This window comes from Haemorhous mexicanus, chromosome 2 (genome assembly GCF_027477595.1).
Source record: "Haemorhous mexicanus isolate bHaeMex1 chromosome 2, bHaeMex1.pri, whole genome shotgun sequence".
NCBI classification, from domain to species: domain Eukaryota; kingdom Metazoa; phylum Chordata; class Aves; order Passeriformes; family Fringillidae; genus Haemorhous; species Haemorhous mexicanus.
The window spans coordinates 102,835,095-102,851,955 of record NC_082342.1 but is presented as its reverse complement, the minus strand read 5'-3'; the positions used below and the strand labels follow the sequence as shown (position 1 = coordinate 102,851,955).

General features: G+C 39.2%; 1 protein-coding gene across 3 annotated transcripts in view; it reads left to right on the top strand.

Moving 5' to 3' along the window:
• Nucleotides 1-679: 679 nt before the first annotated feature.
• Nucleotides 680-16,861, top strand: part of MID1 (midline 1) — a 249,132-nt gene continuing 232,950 nt past the window's right edge. For 2 of the 3 annotated variants that reach the window (XM_059839745.1, XM_059839740.1), the window contains exon 1: nucleotides 680-838. The gene's annotated coding sequence lies outside the window, so the exon portion shown is untranslated. The remainder of the gene's footprint in view (nucleotides 839-16,861) is intronic. The other variant, XM_059839746.1, reaches the window with a different exon arrangement.

Sequence of the window (16,861 nt, the reverse complement as noted above, 5' to 3'; positions counted from 1 at the left end):
CTTGGTACTTCCTCTATCTCTGTTTCCCTGTTTAGGCAGGGGTGTGTCTGTTAATATATTGTAATTACACATCTCTGACAAAGACAGACCTGTCACCAAATACTTAACTATTACATTGTATAGAAAATGAACCTGGAAAAAGTAAAACAAGTTTTTCCTACACTGCATCTTTCCATTGGTATCAGTAGTGCAATCCTAATTTTCTAACCTTTTCACTTAACACTTGAAATATGATTGTCTTATATGGAAACTTCAATATTGCGGAAATTATTTTAACATTTTTAGAAGGTGTGTGCACAAACTTTTGTCACCTTGTAGTACATATATACCTTTGTCACCTCCACTTTTCTAGGATGAGAATGCAGGCTCAGTGTTCTGTAAAATCGTCTAGTGTTTAATGTAATGTGAACTAGTACTCGGTATTGCTATGGCTTTAAGTAATGGGATGACTGCATAAGTGCTAATCTACCGCAAGGAAGCTGTTCTCCCTTCTGAAGTCCCTTCCCCACGCTGCGCTAAGCGAACTTCAGGCGCTCGCACCCATTTGGTATCTGTGGAGTTAACTAAATTAAGCTTACTTCCAGTTAGCCTCTGTCACCAGGAATGCAATTTGTGTTTACCTATATAAGGAAACCTGTCCGACCTAGGGGAGCTCTCAGGCAGGGCTGTGTGCCTGCGAGAGGGGCGAGCGCGCTGCGCGGCGCGGCGGGCGGGGCAGAGCGGCCCGAGCGCAGCCCCCGGCGGCCGCAGCGCAGCGCCCGCCAGGGAAGGACTGTCTCCTCTTCTTCGGCCTCTGGAAAAGAGAAAAAAACTGCCGGGGGGAAAAATGGAGAAGCAGGTATGTCAGGCGGATCCTCGCAGCTGGAGGGTGGCAGAGTCGGGGTGCGGAGAGGGTCGGAGCGAGGTTTGCCCTTCCAAGTGCTGTTCCCTGTGGAACGGCTGGTGGGCTCCGTGCGGGCTGCGGGGCAGAGCGGGCGGTGCTGCGGGAGCAGCTCCCGCAACTTCTCTGGCATTCCGTGTACTCCTAAGTCGGATGCACCTTCGTTTTACTGCAGAGATTCGCAAACTTTCTTAGCTCTGATGGAACACAGATGTGAGCCGAGACTGGAAATAAAGCTGAGATGCTTTGGTCTCTTGGCTGAAGCGCTGCAAATCCATGGTGTTATCATGCTGGTGTATCTGAGCAAAGAAGTTCTTGAAGTGTTTGTTATTTGGTATTTTTTAAAATTTTAATGTATACTATTGCAAAAGGTGCACTCCTTTACCGTGTCTAGGGTTTTGGTGTATTTTATTTGGATGTGTGTGAATGCAGCTAAATCAGCATAGCTGGAATGTGTTTGTTACAATACAGGGAGTTCCTGTAGCAATAAAGATTTTGCAGTGAGTTAAAAAATAAACTTCAGGTGCTGTTATAGGAAATGTAAGTTAAACAGGTTCTACTACAATGGGGATTACCCAGTTCAAAACAAGGATTTGTATTTCTTAGGAAGTATTTGCACAGTATGATAACATTTTTGAAACAGGTTTTCAGTAAAAGCCTCACAAAGAGGGAGAAATTTTTCCCTGCAGATTTTAGTCAGGGCATAATGAAAAGCAAAGTTGAAAACTACTTTCCAATAGGTCTCAAGCTGTAAGAATACTGGTGTGCAGTCCATCAGGACAGTTACTGTTAAGTAGCAGCATGTTCATTGTGGAACTTTATTTAAGTTTTCTGCCATTATGGTGTACTACATAGGAGTGGAAAAATGTTTTCAGTTGATCTCTTGTAGTATCTTCTAAGGAAAAAAAGTTGCAGAGCGCTAGTCAGAGTGCATTTTCAGAGTGATTTTTGTTTTTCTGAAATTAGAGACTAATAGATATATGATTACTTTCCTCTTATTTTCATGTTTATTCATATTTATGTGTGCACAGGCGTGTGAATGCACTCATTATGGGAGATTTAGTTACATTTTTCCTAGTGAGAAAGTAAAAGTCCTAGGAGGTTAGAAGCTTGCAGTGAAGATGTTTATTATTTAAAAACCCTCTTTCTTCTAAATAGCTGTGACTTTTATGAATTAATGCCTCCCTGAGATTAGCAATATAGTATTACCTCCTTAAAATTAATTCAGAATAAAGAAAGAATTAAAAGTCATTTATGCTTATAGACATTCTCATTGATTTCTGTGTAAGATTTTTGCTAACTCCTGACTTTAAATGTTGGGTGAGGTTTTACTAGGAATGATGCAGTATAGCTATAGTAGTTTCAATAGAAACTTTTATAGGAGCTTCAACACCACAAAGTACATAGCAAGTTCCTAATACCTATTTCAGGGCTGAAGCTAAGGGGTGTATTGTGATGAATCATCTTTGGTTGTGGTGAAGCCACAAAGAAATCAAGGCTGGTGGACCAGAACCATAAATTTCACTTGTCGCATTTCTTATCCTGGTGGTTTTGTGGAATATCTTTATTATTTTGAATTGAAAAGGAGTACAGAGAAAGGACTTTTAACAGGGCTGTTAGTAAAGCATAAATTTAAAGGGCAAGAGAAGACTCCAGGGAAACCTGCTCTTAAATCACCTTTTTCATGTCTCTGCAGGAAATTGCATTGCCCCCATCAGTTTGTCTGGCTATGTTGCAATCATTAATGGTCTTTTGATTTCCCAGGGCCAAGCCAGGTAGAAACGTGGTTCAAAGTCTCTGCAGTGTATTTGGAGTTGGCATGAGCTTGCTGTGTCCCAGGATGAGAGCAGATCCGTGTGGCCATGCTGGGGCAGGGCTGGCAGGCTGCAGCCTGCCTGCCCCTTGGTGAGCTTTGTGGCTGTGACCCTTCTGAGGGACACAAGGGGAGAAGTTGGTTCTCACTCCTTCCAGCCACAGTGCCCGTGTCTGCCACACACCGGAGATGTGTAATGATGTGGTTTCAGAGCTTGCAGCACCAGGGGGACCTGCCTAAAACCAGTGTCTGCCCCAGGGTTTTACCTCAGCTTGGTGCTGCGCCTGTGGTGTGGCACAAGTTTCCATTAACCTGGATGCACAAAAAGCAAATCCTTTCAGGCCAGAACTGATGCCTGGGACATATCCCCCAGGGAAATTTCATCCTTGTTTATGGTGTGAAAAGAATTTAAAAGTAAATAAAATTAAAAATATTTTTATCGCATTTAAAATGTGGGATAATGAAAAGTATTAATTATGGGATGGACCATTCTCTGGTCTGAGCTCCTGCAAGTCAGCCTGCTACCCTAGGCATGGGTCTCTAACCCATCTTAAAAGGTGATGATCTTTAGTCACTGATTAAAGAAAAAAGAACTAAAGGCATTCTACCCTGTTTAAAGATTTTTTTCTCATTCATTGAAGGATTCCTTTGTATTAATTTTAGTGGCAGAACTGTGTTCAGAGTTCAGTAATGGTGTTGTGTTGGACTGTATATTCTGAGGATGAATGTGTTGAACCCAGGTGAAGGCAATGAGCACATCAAGTCTGTGCACACACCTGTGGTGCCAGCTTTAGTTGTGTAACTGAGACAAGACTGAAGGAAAGCAGAAATACTTGGACTTGATAGTGCTGATAATGAACCAACATTATCTTCTGCCTTCCTGTTGTGTTACTGATGGCTTAATTCATGGGAACTGTTATTAATTTGTCACTTTTAAATCAGAAATTTTAAGTATTTAGCATATAGTATTATAAAATTTTTGTTTAGAAATGAAAGAACATACTAAATGTCTTCAATGTTTTTCCACATTTAGTAACCTGCTCATCCTAAAAACAAAGGACACTTTTTTATAGGCTTGCTTGACTTGCATTCATCACCCCATTTTTTCTTTCAATTTCTGATTTGCATATAATTTGAAGCTGAGTGCCCTTACACATTGTCAGGAGGCAGTTTGGTACATCATGTTTTTTCCTGGTCTCTTTACACATATTCATTAAAATTAAAAAAAAAGACTAACCTTTCAAAGGTGCAACTGGAGAGCTTGAAATAATAAAGGAACATGCTGTAGCTGCATGCTCCCTTTATGATTTTGTTAAAGGCTTTACCATTCCATTATGCTATCATTTTGTAGTGTAAGCATTTTATATGGCATGTGTGATTTCATTGCCCTTAAGTGACCTTAGTAAATTCCTTATTTCCCCTGAAGCACATACCTAATTGAAAATTGCCATCTGCAGTTGAAGAGCTCTAAGCAAGAGCTCTAAGAATAACTCAAGGTGGAGATGGGTGTCTAGGGAGCAAGGCCAAATCACTTTTTTTGTAGAATTCACTGTATTGCATAAAGTGAAATACACTTGCTTTGAAGATTTGTAAGTTATTATAGGAAGGGCATCTTTATGTCTGTCCACTTCATCTGCCTAATGCTGCTCTCCAAAGATCATGTGATCCACAGAAATCTGTGTTGCCTAATTTTTTTTAACCTTTTTAAAAAACTTGCCCCTCTTCTTTCAACCTTTGGTAAATGTATTTGGAATTTAAAGTTAAAAACATCATTCCAAATCTGGGCTGGGTTTTCTAGTCCAGCAGCTGTCCTCATATGCAGAGCCTCACTTGGCTCTGCTGTGCCACTTTCAGGATACAGTTATGATGATTGCAGTCTGCAACCATAACCTAAAAATGAGATGGTGTGTTCCCCCTGAGAAACCTCTGGCCTAGCATTGCATTCATTACAGCTCCTGTGAGCATAAGTGCTTAAGAGTCATGAAAATGAAGGAGGCAAAAAGCTGGACAGTGTGAAGCTGAGGAATGGCTTAAAAGGCATTTTCTTAGATGAGAGAACATTCAACTGTGCTCTGGATTAGAAGTCTGTGTCATCTGTATATTTGTTCACTATTGTGTAATGTAATTGTGTAGGACAGGAAAAGTGCAAATATTTTATTTAAAAGGGTTGGGAAGTTTAAAGCATGAGAAGCCTGTGATGAAGATGTGAAGTTTTTATCCTATCTTCCTGTGTGTTTATTCCTTCCAAAAAGTTGAGAAAATGGGCTGAAAATTAAACCTCCACAAATTCTATAGTCCTGTGTTATCCTGCAAGTAGTCTTATTTATGAAGGCTTATCCTTTAAATCTATTTTTTTCCTGTGTTAATTCCAAGTTAGGTTTCAAAACCATTTATCAGGGTTGGAGCTTTGGAGTACACACGGCTTTGAGACTCATAAGGGCGAGATATTAAAAATATGCAACCTGTGTTAGGGTCTGAGTTTACCAGAGGCTTAGGATGTATTTCCCTGCTGTTTTCTTTTTTTTTTCCTTTCATTAAAAATATTTATATTAAATCTAGATTTTGATGGTGTAGCAAGTAATCAAGGGAAGAAAATATTTCATTGCAAATTTTATGGGATACCATAATTTAATTTTTTTTTCACATTAAATATATTTTTTGTTCAACAAGATATCTAGGAATATACTTGAGTCTAAAAGTCTGTACAAAGGCAGATGAATGTTTCCTAATCTGTCTATATCTATGATTGTAACACACGTTCAATTTCATATGCATCTACAATCTCTGCTGCTTTTTTTTTTTTTTGGTAAGTAACTATTTTCATGTGATTGTGTGCTCAAAGACTGGAATAATTGGTACTTGGTATTAGGTAAATCAGTTAATACTCAGGATTTTCCTTGAACAAATTAAGATCTTCTATTTAAGGTTTCATTAGGGGGTAGAAGTTAAGTTGCACCCTCTCTTTTCTTTAGTATTTTCATTTAATGTTGTTTTTGTATTGGTCCTCTGAAAGCTAGATTTAGGGAGATGGCATATAAAAAAAAAAACATTTGCTTTTATTAGATATCATTATATTAAGTTCAGCTTCATTTAGCATTCATAATGTTCACATTCAGTGTTATGAAAGAAAGGCCATTTTTGACCCCTCATGCAGAGTTCCAGTCATTGCAATGGCTGGGAGTGTTCTGCTTGGTGACACACTGGATTGCAGAGTGCTCAGGGTGTCAGTTTGAAAGTGCCATGATTTGTCTGCTGTGCTCCTCCAGAGATGCATGTGCTCCTGCTGCTGAGTTTCTAATGTTTCTGTTTTGTAGCTGCCTACCCTGGAAAATTCCATATAAAACCTCAGATCCAGCCTCCTAAGGTGGATTTTTTTTTTTTTTTTGGACAAATTTAATTTCACTATGTATGAAACAACATTAATGTTCCTGCTGTGTTAATTCTGTAAAATGAGTAGTTGTTTTACTATTATCTTCATATCTTCGTTGCCTCCTCCATGGGAAATTCCATCCAATTTTAGCTGGGGAGTTTAGGCATTAGCAGTTAGTTATGAATTCTTACTTTAAGTCCAGCAATGTACCCAGGGTGGTTTGGGATATCCTATTGGTTGTGGGTTCAAAGTTATGCAACTGTGCTTAACACTCCAGTGGGAAATTCTGGCCATGTTGCATTTTGCCTTTGATATGTTGCCATGCCACCACCATTAATGCAAGCTTAGACTGCAAAGATCTGTTTGCTTTTATTGCACATGTGTTGCTTAATATGTTCAGTTTGTACATGATGTGAATCACTGGACCCAGTGAGCATGTATGATTGGTTTAATACATAAATCTTCAGTTGGGTTTGTAATAAAGTGCATGTCCTAAAGAATGACATATATAGGATACACAGAAAAGTGACAAGTTCATGTCTAAACTTGCAAGTATTCAATATTTGAGTGGGTTTTTAATGGTTTGGAGGGAGTCACACAAATATCAATACAAAAGGAAGGATTATATTCATCCATATGTCAGACAATGATGATGAGAACAAAGAAATACACCTGATAGAAAACAAAATTATTAAAGCCTGAGACAGTTCATTCTAGAATCTGACCACATTTATGGCAATACTTGTAAGAAAAACCATGCGTTTTGATATAGATATATATGCTCTGGAGCACTCTCTTTAATGAAAAAGGTTACCTGGATTTGGAAATAAGTTTAGCTGTTAATCTCAGCAATTTTCAGCAATACCCCATAGGTACATTGCTGTTTCAGAGACCTGCGATGTTGGTTCTAGCATGTATCATTCCACATGGCTGGAATGCACAAGCATATTACTTTGGTTTGGATTAATGAAAGTGAGTGAAATGACTTACAGTTGTTAGCTTGCATTTTAATTTTGGAGGTTAAGCTAATGTGCCTTGAAGGTTTAGTTCATGTGTTTCTGTACCATGAGGCTTTCAATTTGGACATTTTCTCTGCCACATGAGAACTAAAGCAACAAAACACAAGGAGAAAATGGAAGATTACAGTTGAGCAGAACCATCAGCTGAAAGGCCTTTATTCCCCCCCAGACATTTTAAAGTCGGTATGCAGAATTGCTATAATATAATAAAAATTAAAACAAAAAGCACTCTAGAAAGGGCTTGCAAAACCAAAAAGTTTAATTGATGGAGTCAGTGTCATCTGCCAAGTTTCCAGTACAACACCCAGGCTGAGGGAGGTAGAACTAAATTTGAAAGTTATTTCACTAGCTGGCAAGCTGGTCTGAAATCAAGAAGATATAATGGAATCAAAAGAAGCAATGAGTTTCTATAGTCAGAGAAGAAAATATAATTTATTTATAGAAAATGGGGAATAATTCAGTCAGCAGGAGTATCTGTGGGCTACCACAAATTAGAAAATGAATGCAAGTTGCTGATGAGGCAAAATGCTGAAATGGAAAAGCCATTCTGGGAGTCATTACTGAAGGTATTACCAACAAGAGGATGAGAAGTAACCATTTTGCCCTGTTTTGTTGTGATAAATGCCATCCTGAATTGTTCACCTAGTTTTGTACATGATGCTTTAAGAAATACAGAAACAAACTAGAGAAAGACTAATGGAAAGCAAACCAAAAATTGTGCTAAGAAAATGTGACACAGATTGCAGGAACTGAGTGTGTTTTATGGAAAATCTGGCTTCCCAGTGTGTCCTGTACAAGCATTTTATGGACCAATATTCTGTCCATCTGCCTTCACCCAGAGGTCCAAGGAGGAGCTGAGCTTTTCCTGCTGCCCACTGCTGCCTTCATAAGAGAACAAAAGGTGAACACATCCAGTTGCAGCAGCCACCCCTGAATCTGGCAGCTCTTTGGTTTTCCTTGCATGAGCTCAGCTTGGTAAATTGCTGTCTAGAAGAGAGAATAAATAACACAGACATGGTTGTAAATGTGACAATAATTAATTGTTCTTCATCTCTGAGGATGGAACAAAAGGCAATTTGCATTAATGGTGGGTTTCATTAGAGTCTAGGAAGAACTCTACAGCTTGTATTTAATCACTGTGATGAGTTAACCAAAGAAGCTGCCAGGTCAATCTTTGGAGATTTTTCACACTGAACAAAATATTTTTTGTGGAGGATCTAAGAGTAGTTGATCCTTAGGGTGAGCAGGACTCCACAAACTTTTCAGAATTACAGCTGTAGTTGCTTGCTATGACTTTGGCTGTGTCTCTAGCATGAAATCTGGAAATATATCCCAATATCAGACCCCAACCTGTCTCATGTCCATGTCCCAACACCTTAGCAGTGCTTTAGCAGGCCTGTATTTTCCTTTCATGTCTTTTTTATGCCTCCAGTTTCCATACTCCAATCAGGTACTAGCAGATCAGCAGTAAGACTGGTGTCACAGCTGGCCCTCACCTGTAAAGAAGAGCAGGTTCAGTCTCAGACTGGGACCCACTGCTACTCTCTTTACTGATTCCAGTATCATAGACTCACTGCTTTAGAGTTTGGGAACTCTGAATGGCTATGTTACTTTAGCTTCTACCCAATTATCAGTTTCAAGAGTTATTGCCAAGATTCCCATTTTAACATTAGCATTGAGTAACAACAAATACAGAGATTACGTGAATGAATACAAATCCAATAAAATAGTGGTAAAAGTGTGAATAGTTACACGTGTGGAAATGATGCCTTAAACCACTGCCATTTACTCTACAAAATACACTCCTTTTTCTCTCACTATGTAGATCATGTGATGTAGCCATGAAAACTGGAACAGCACAATCTCTGTTGATGTAAAGTAAGCAAGAACATAACTACTGTAAATAAATGTGGGGATTATGTTAATGAAGGAGAGGAGGCTGCTCTCCTCAGCGCTGAATCTAAGTAGGAGATAGATTGGATAGTTACATAACAAGGTTCTTCTTGGAGAACCAATTTCGTTTGTTGTGTAAAATGTGTTATTGATGTGCTATGGGCCACAAATGAGTCTGTCTCCCCTGCTTGTGTGGCAGTGCTGAGTCATTGATTACTGTCAATCGATGCTGTTCACTGCAGTGCTATGTCCATTAATTTCTCTGAGAGAGTACAAGGCATAGAATTCAATCAATAAGGTTTCAGATTAAAGGCAGTGATCCAGGAAAAGGAGAATGTAAAAATAGAAAAACAGGGAAATGGGAGTGAGATTAATTTCTTCTACTTGATACTTCCCATAACCTTCTCATGACTCAGCATTTCTGAGGTTAGCTATTTTGTGAGATCAGGATTTGTGAGGTTTGTTTACTAAATGAGTTCCTTAATGATGGTTAAATTACTTGTTAGTGTCTAATTCATGAAATGGTAAATGCTGAACTGTTGACCTTCCTAAAACCAGAAAATTATCTCATACTGTGATTTTAAAATATAGGTGAATATTTTTATTAGCAATAAACCTTTTTACTATCACAGTCATCCATTTGAATCAGTCTATCTGTTCACTCGTCTTTGAATACTCCACTCTGATTTGGAGGGTGCAAAGGTGTTACAGCAGAGGTATCTGCTCACAGAACAAAAGGCAATTTGCAGTAATGGTGGGTTTCTACCCAGTAATGGGTAGAGTAATGGGTGCAGTAATGTGCTTTCTACCACACTGTTCAAAGACATCTCTCAGTGGCAGAGCCTGAATATGCTTCACTGCTCCTTCCCTAGCTGGGGCTGTTCTTCAGAACTCTTCTCCAGGCCGGTATTTAGGCAGAGTGGCAAGAAAGTCACTGTGAATTTTACAGCTCTCTGAGCAAAGACTGTGGTTGACTGGAGACTCCATCTTGCAAAAGGGATGCCATAATGCATTCTGCTCATTCCTGTTGGAAATTTACTGTCTTCCACAGTGGTTTCTGTCTTAATTCAATCCTTATTCTGAGCACAGAGGAAAGGAACGTTGTCTCAGGCAGCAAATGTGTAACTGTTAGGAAAAATACTTGGTTTGTGATGGCAATATTTACTACAACCATTAATTACTGTGTTTTCGGGAGAGAAGTGTATTATTTCATATTCACAGGCAACTTCACTATACTTTCTTTCTGAGGTTTAGAAGTTTTCCATCTAAAAATAATTTGCGAAAATTAAATGGAACCAGGCTACTAAAATATTCAGTAATTTTAGGCAACTGTATAGCCATATGTCTATTCCAACCCAGCTTTTGACGTCTTGCCTGGAGGAAAATACTCTTTAAAATGTTTGGACAGACTATATCTAAAGCTAAACCTTGTTTGAAAGATGACATTCTTCTGAGCAAGGTTCAATATTTCTCCTAGATCAGGACTGGGTCAGGGGTTTTTCATGGTTTAATATTCTGAAAAAGAAAATCTGGACAATAATGTGCAAGTATGGAACCAATATTCAATAAAAAACATTCTGTACTTTCTAAAGAACTGTGTCTCAGCATTTTTCCTCCATTGAAATAATTTAACACTAGATTGAGAAGGATGTGTGCTGCAAACAGGTTTTGCTAGACTTCAAGGTGTGTGAGGTGTGATGTTAAGCCTTGTGCCTGTTGCAGTCACTATCCCAGACCAAGACCTACAACATCCCCATTACAGGGAATGACAGGCTGCCCTCTTCTCATATCAAGAAACTTCACTAATTTCTTTAGTGCCAGTGCATAGTTTTGTTTGCTTGCAATTTTCTTCCAAGTGTGGTTGCTAGTTACCACTCTCTCAAGAGCTGGACGAAGCTCATTGTTTTATAAGCCCAAGAAGAAATGCTTTAGGTTTTACTAACTTGCCCAGGAAATGCAAGATGTGTGCTGGAAACCTTCCCTCTCCTAAAGGGAGAGGGAAGTGCTATGGTGACATACCTGTGTAAATATAAACTCATTCCCTCCTGGAGTGCCTATGTCACTGGAAGAACAATGTCACAAAAGTCAGGACTTTGTGGTCCTCTGGGGAGAGCTGTCACCAAAGGAAGGGGGTACCCTGGATTGTGGGCCTAGCTAATGTCACTTTTACATTTTACATCAGGCGGATATTGAGCCAAAAACTCATGGAATTTTTCCACCCATGTGGAGGCTGCAAATGTGACAGGTGGAAAACTAAGACTAAATTAAAAGAGGCTTTCAAAAGCCTTAAAAGCTCCATGTAAAGGTAGGTGCCTCCACAGGCTTCTGGCACTTTCATTAACTTGGGTCTCTTGAATTATGAATCGGTAGAGATAGCAACCAGGCACTGAGATGTTTGTATAAGCATAGAACACAATTTGTGTTTTTACTGGATATATAGAAAACAAATTTTGTCCAAATTAATCAGTCTTTCACTGTAATTGTTTGGTGCAGACTCTGAAGAAGTCACTGCTGTTCACCCCTGGTTCCCAGACCTCATGTTTAAGGCACTCTGTTTTTCAGGAGAGGGTGAATGGGGATGTATCTGTTGAGCAGAGTGCTGGGAAGGTGACAGCATTACACATTCCCATCTAGGAGAGACTGTTCCCAAGGTCGATTCTTCTGCACTATTGAAATCACAATGTCTAAGTCCCTTGGAGTATTCTTTCTGGAGATACATCAGCTGCAGCTAAGGGTTCCTTTCTCAGAATGATCAGTGTTTTCAAAGCAGTAATTTTAGTCTGCCTGCAATTCCTAGAGGAAAAAGGGTTAACTTTTGAACTATGGGGAGCAGAGAACCTCATGTTCATGGGGTCCCATGTTCATGGGACCACAAGATTTCAGGGCTCTGGACACATAAGTTAATAGAATAGTCCATGTAAAGTGAGACTGACCTCATTTTTAAAATTTGCAGGAGCCTAATGGAATCTCTCTGTATTATCAAAATTCATCAACAGTAGCAAATACATGTAATAGCCGAAGGCAATTTTCTATTGTTTCTTATATTCACTTTTTACTACCTGCTGCTGCTTTCTCATGCTCTCAGATGGATAGAACTTTTTTCTTACGTTCAGTGGTAACTACTATAGGTTATGTTGAACATCTGAAAATGAAGCATGACTTTTCTGTTCTCTATTGCACTGGTTTAATTTGTCTTTTAAGTTTCTGTGAAACTGCAGGGAGAAAGGAGCTTTTAAGATACTATAAAAAGTGAAAGGATCTTGCCTTTTTCTGTTATGACATGTTAGAAGCCCACACTTGATTTTGGTCAAAGGATTCCAGACAGCTGGCTTCTCTCCAAAGTGACTTCCAACTTTCTTAAAGGAAGAGATCCCAGGTGCAGGAGACTGAAGTAATAGGAGATCTAATATTAAGACTGTATTTTTTTCCCTTCTATAGCATGTTTGTTTTTCAGCCTAATGTAAGATAAGTATAATTCCAATCTAATTTACAATTGCAATTTACTTCCCTTTTGATTCTTCAAGTGAAAAATACTGCAGTGCTGAACCCCACTGTTCATGTGTCTTATAGAGCATAAAGACGTTTGTTCTTCTGCCTTTCCACAAAAAAGACAAAACATCTTTCTGTTTCAAGAGATATTATTCATCATGTATGTTGTTCTAGAATTAAGATGCACGCTCATTAACTGAAACAATAGGTGCTATGGTGTTGCTTTTGTAGTGCACTGTTTAGCTGCTATAAGGAATTCAACTGTCTGAAAAGGTTTCAAAAGCACAAAAGAGGAATTATTTACAGTATTTCATCCCATCATGTACCAAAGAGTGTTGAATGAATATTACAGAAGCATTCAAACTGCACTGATCAGCACACAGAAATTAATATATGGTGTGTGGCAATTTTTGGGAGAGATCTGTATCCAATTATAAATTCCTCTTTAGTTTATGACTAACATTTATGGACTAGTCTTTCAAGAGAAGTGGTGAAGCACTGTGTACTCAACTGTTGGCAAATGAGGTCTGCAAAATGTTTGAAGGCTCTTCAGAAAGCAGATCTGAGAGGAGCAGTGGCGTGGATGTGATGACATAGTGGAGTTTCCATGTCTCAATTCTGACTTGCATTTTGACAGTTGTGTTGATGCAGAAGCACCAGGTTGTGCCAAATATACAGCAGTCAGAGTAAATGAACTACTTCCTCCAACTCTATTGCCAGAGAGTTTTCAGATTGGGGTGTTTTTTTGTTGTGTTTAGTTTGAAAATATGAATGCATTTGGGATTCAGGGGAGCTGTGTGACAGTTTAACTAGAGATGCAATCACTGTTCAAAGCACAAGAAATAACAAACTCTGAAATTGCAAATGTCCCACCAATTACATGACTGGTCTTTGTTATGAAAAAGAGAAAAAAGTTGATAGATGTGGTGCCTCTATTACAAGGGTGACATTAGAACCCACTCTGGGCTTTGTAGCTTGCCTGTAAAGAACATCTCAGCTGCTTACTCAGAATTGTGGCAAATAGCCATGTTCCATATTTGCTGAAGCCCCTGTGAGTTGTTTATTTCTGGTTTGTGTTGTTTTATTAGTTTTTTTCATCTACTGTTTCTGGTTGAAAGCATGAGTTGGTCAAAATATTTTCTTGGAAGAATAGATTAATTTTGAAAACACCTCTACTATAAAAAGGCTCTTTAGTCTTCAGAACAGCCATTAAAATGGAGGGTGTGGAGAAGGAACAGAGAAGCAGGCTTCAAAAGTTCATATGAATTTGCTCTGATATGGGATTTTAACCCCAAGTCTGTTATGTCTTCAATAAGTGACCCAGTCTCTGGCTGCTTTGAGCTGCTCCTGGCAGCTTCTAATGTTGTATTTTTTATAATTATCTGAGTTCTTTTTTTGTCAGAACAACTCAGAGCACACATCTGAAGTGACTTTTGTAAGTATTTTATCAGAGTCTGGAGTGAGTGAGTCTTCCTTTCCATTGTCTTTCTCTGCTTCAGAACACCATAAATTTATCTAGGTGTATAATGAGGCAATTCTGAAAGGAAAACCTTTTTGTCTAGTTTTAAGTTTGTTGATAGAAAGTATTTTGTCTAAAAAGCAATTTTTCCTGTGCCTCCTTTCTTTGCAGTAACTTTTGAAAATACCCTAGTCTGTTGGAATTATGGCACAATGAAGCAGGCAAATGTGGTCCTATAAGGCAAATAGCTCGGCAGCAACTGCTCTATAAGGGAAGATGAAGGGACCTTGTTTTATGTCAGACTGGTACAACTGGCAGCTTCTTATACAATGCTGTTGGAACAAGTTCAAATGGCTTTTAATGTGAGGGCCCCTAACCATGTGAACTACCAGCTTTACTCTATGATCTACCACTCAAAAGTGACTGGATTAATAACAGGGCACCAATGTCTCTTTTGAGTCCTCTGTTTTGAATAGGATGGAATCCTGATTTATCCACAGCTTTGTCAGCCTGTCTCCTTGTCTGGGGCCCTGAGCATTTGTCCTCACTTATGCAGATGGTGGTTTTGCTCAGGCTGTGATTCCCTCTTTTAGTACACCTGATCACTCTTTGCTGAAAACTTGTTTATTTGGTAAACTTGACCTCTGGCTAAGCAAGGCTTGTAGCCTGTGAGGAACAAGTTTCTTTGAATGGAGCAGCTTTACCTGTTGTTTTTCAGCTGTGTGCATGTATGGTCATGCTGAGAAAGGTATCATGCCACTCCCACTGCAGTGGGGAGCTGTGCCTACAACAAGTGTGCCTGCACATAAGCTGTCTGTGATGAATTCATGCCACTGGTCTGTTTTACAGCATTAAAGGACTTTCTCTCAGAACTAAGTGGTGTAAAGAAATTGTCTTGCACACAAAGTTTGTGTTTAACAATTGGAAAGGACTCCATTTTTTTGTGAATATTACTTGCTCTGTTAGGTCATGAGGACCAGAACAGGGATCTAATGGTCTGAATTTGCAAACATTTACACACTTGCTTAACTTGACTGTATAGCATAGTCCTGTGAAGGTCAGTAGGTCTGCTCATGGCAAGCAAAGTAAGAAGGTCTTCTTAGAACTGAAGCCTCATATTTGATTCTCAATAGTTGTGCAGAATATCTTAACAGACCCTACCAGCAGCTAGATGGTTTTGTTCATCTGAATTTTGAACAGACAGCAAGGAGCCTATACATTTGTAACCTGTAAATATCAGAATAATACCTCCCTGTAAGTGTACCAGGGTTAAGTGTCACTGCAAGGATGCAGAACAACTAGAACACAAAATATTTATAGATGTTACCTTTCCATTTTGCTTTGCTTTTCCCCCAGTCTTGAGATTGTCAAAACATTTTTGGATCAATGTTAAAAGTTGCTTGCCTCCCTTTACCTATCACAATTTGCTAACCAGCATTTTCATGCAAGATTTGAGGTGGAATGTTGTAAAATTATGTGCTTTTAGTCTGTAAAGCTCTGGACTCTGTCCAACAGACCGTTTTTACATAGCCTGGATCCTTTTCAGAAAAACAGGATCTGTACCAGGGTGCAAAATTGTAGACAACTGATGCATTCTTTAAAATAACTACAAGTTGGCTCACTGCCTTTTCTGGGAGTCTGTCAAGACTCCCCCACTGGTGCCTAGGAATGTATTTTTGAAACAGGAATTGTGACTGCCAACAAAGTAATAAGTTTAAAGGTAAGCTTTCTTTCCTGTGGCATTCTGAGAGTTTCTTTGTAACTTAGTGGCCCTCTAAGTAAAATGGGTAGGGCACTTAATCCTTCTGGACCAACATGTCTGTTATCTCAACAAAAATATATTTTTATGATCTATAAAAGGCAAATGTACCATAAGGGTTTTTTTTCCTTTTTAGTGGTAGACCAGCTTCCTAAATCTGTAATGTCATTGCCAAATTTGCAATTTAGAAATTTGTTACTTGATATGTGCAAATTACTCCAATCCAAGCCTCCTCCAGAAATCTGCTGTGGGTAGCAACTCCTTTGTACCCATCTGGGGAAAACTACTCCATCTCTTTGGACCTCCTAGCATTTATTAGTTGCATTACTTCCCTTCTTCTTCACATTTTTGTCCTGTATTTTCAAACCCAGAACTTCTGGATCCTCATTGTTCTGTCATTTACTTGATGGGATCACCTTTAGCTCCTTCCTTGAGGCATCTGTTCTTCACCTTAGCTGTGGCAGCAGCATATGAAAGGTTTTATCTATCTCCTCTGTTGGATTCAGCAAAGAGATACTTCAGGCAAGGAGAAAAGAACAAGTGCTGGTGGTAGGATTGGTAAGAGAGGGCTGGATATGTTCTTTGTATTCTCTCCAAGGTAAACAGGCAGGTCTCCCTCAGCTGTAGGTGAGAAGAGGGAAGGCTCACAGACAAGGGTCTTCTGCAGAAGAAAAAAGTGATGAGTGACAACTGCTTTTCCCCTGACCAGTTAGCAGGGGGAAATGTTTCCAGATTCTTTCGTCAGCCTGTCCTTTTAGACCTCAGGTGGGAAATTTGGCAGGGCTCTTACAAATGTATCTGCTTCTCATGAAATAGCAGTTTCACTTAATTCTCCTTGCTAGACAGGGATGCTATCAGAGACTGAGTGAACACTCTCCATGCATCAGTCAGGTTGAATAGGAGGAACTGTCTAGAAAGTGTGTTGTATTTAAACTCATGCCATTTTTAAAACTCCAAACTTGCCTCCAGTAAATTGTGGAAGCACATGATGATTTTTGTCCTGAGGTTGGCAGGGGAAAGGCTGGAGTCTTTGGTACTGCTAATTCTACAAGTGTCCTGCCTCTTAGAGCAGTGAATGGGCTGTGGCAGTTGCAACACCACAAAATTATATCCCAAATGTGCAGGCATATGCTTTATGAAGTTTCTCACAGATAAGGAAGATTGTCTTGAAGTACGCCC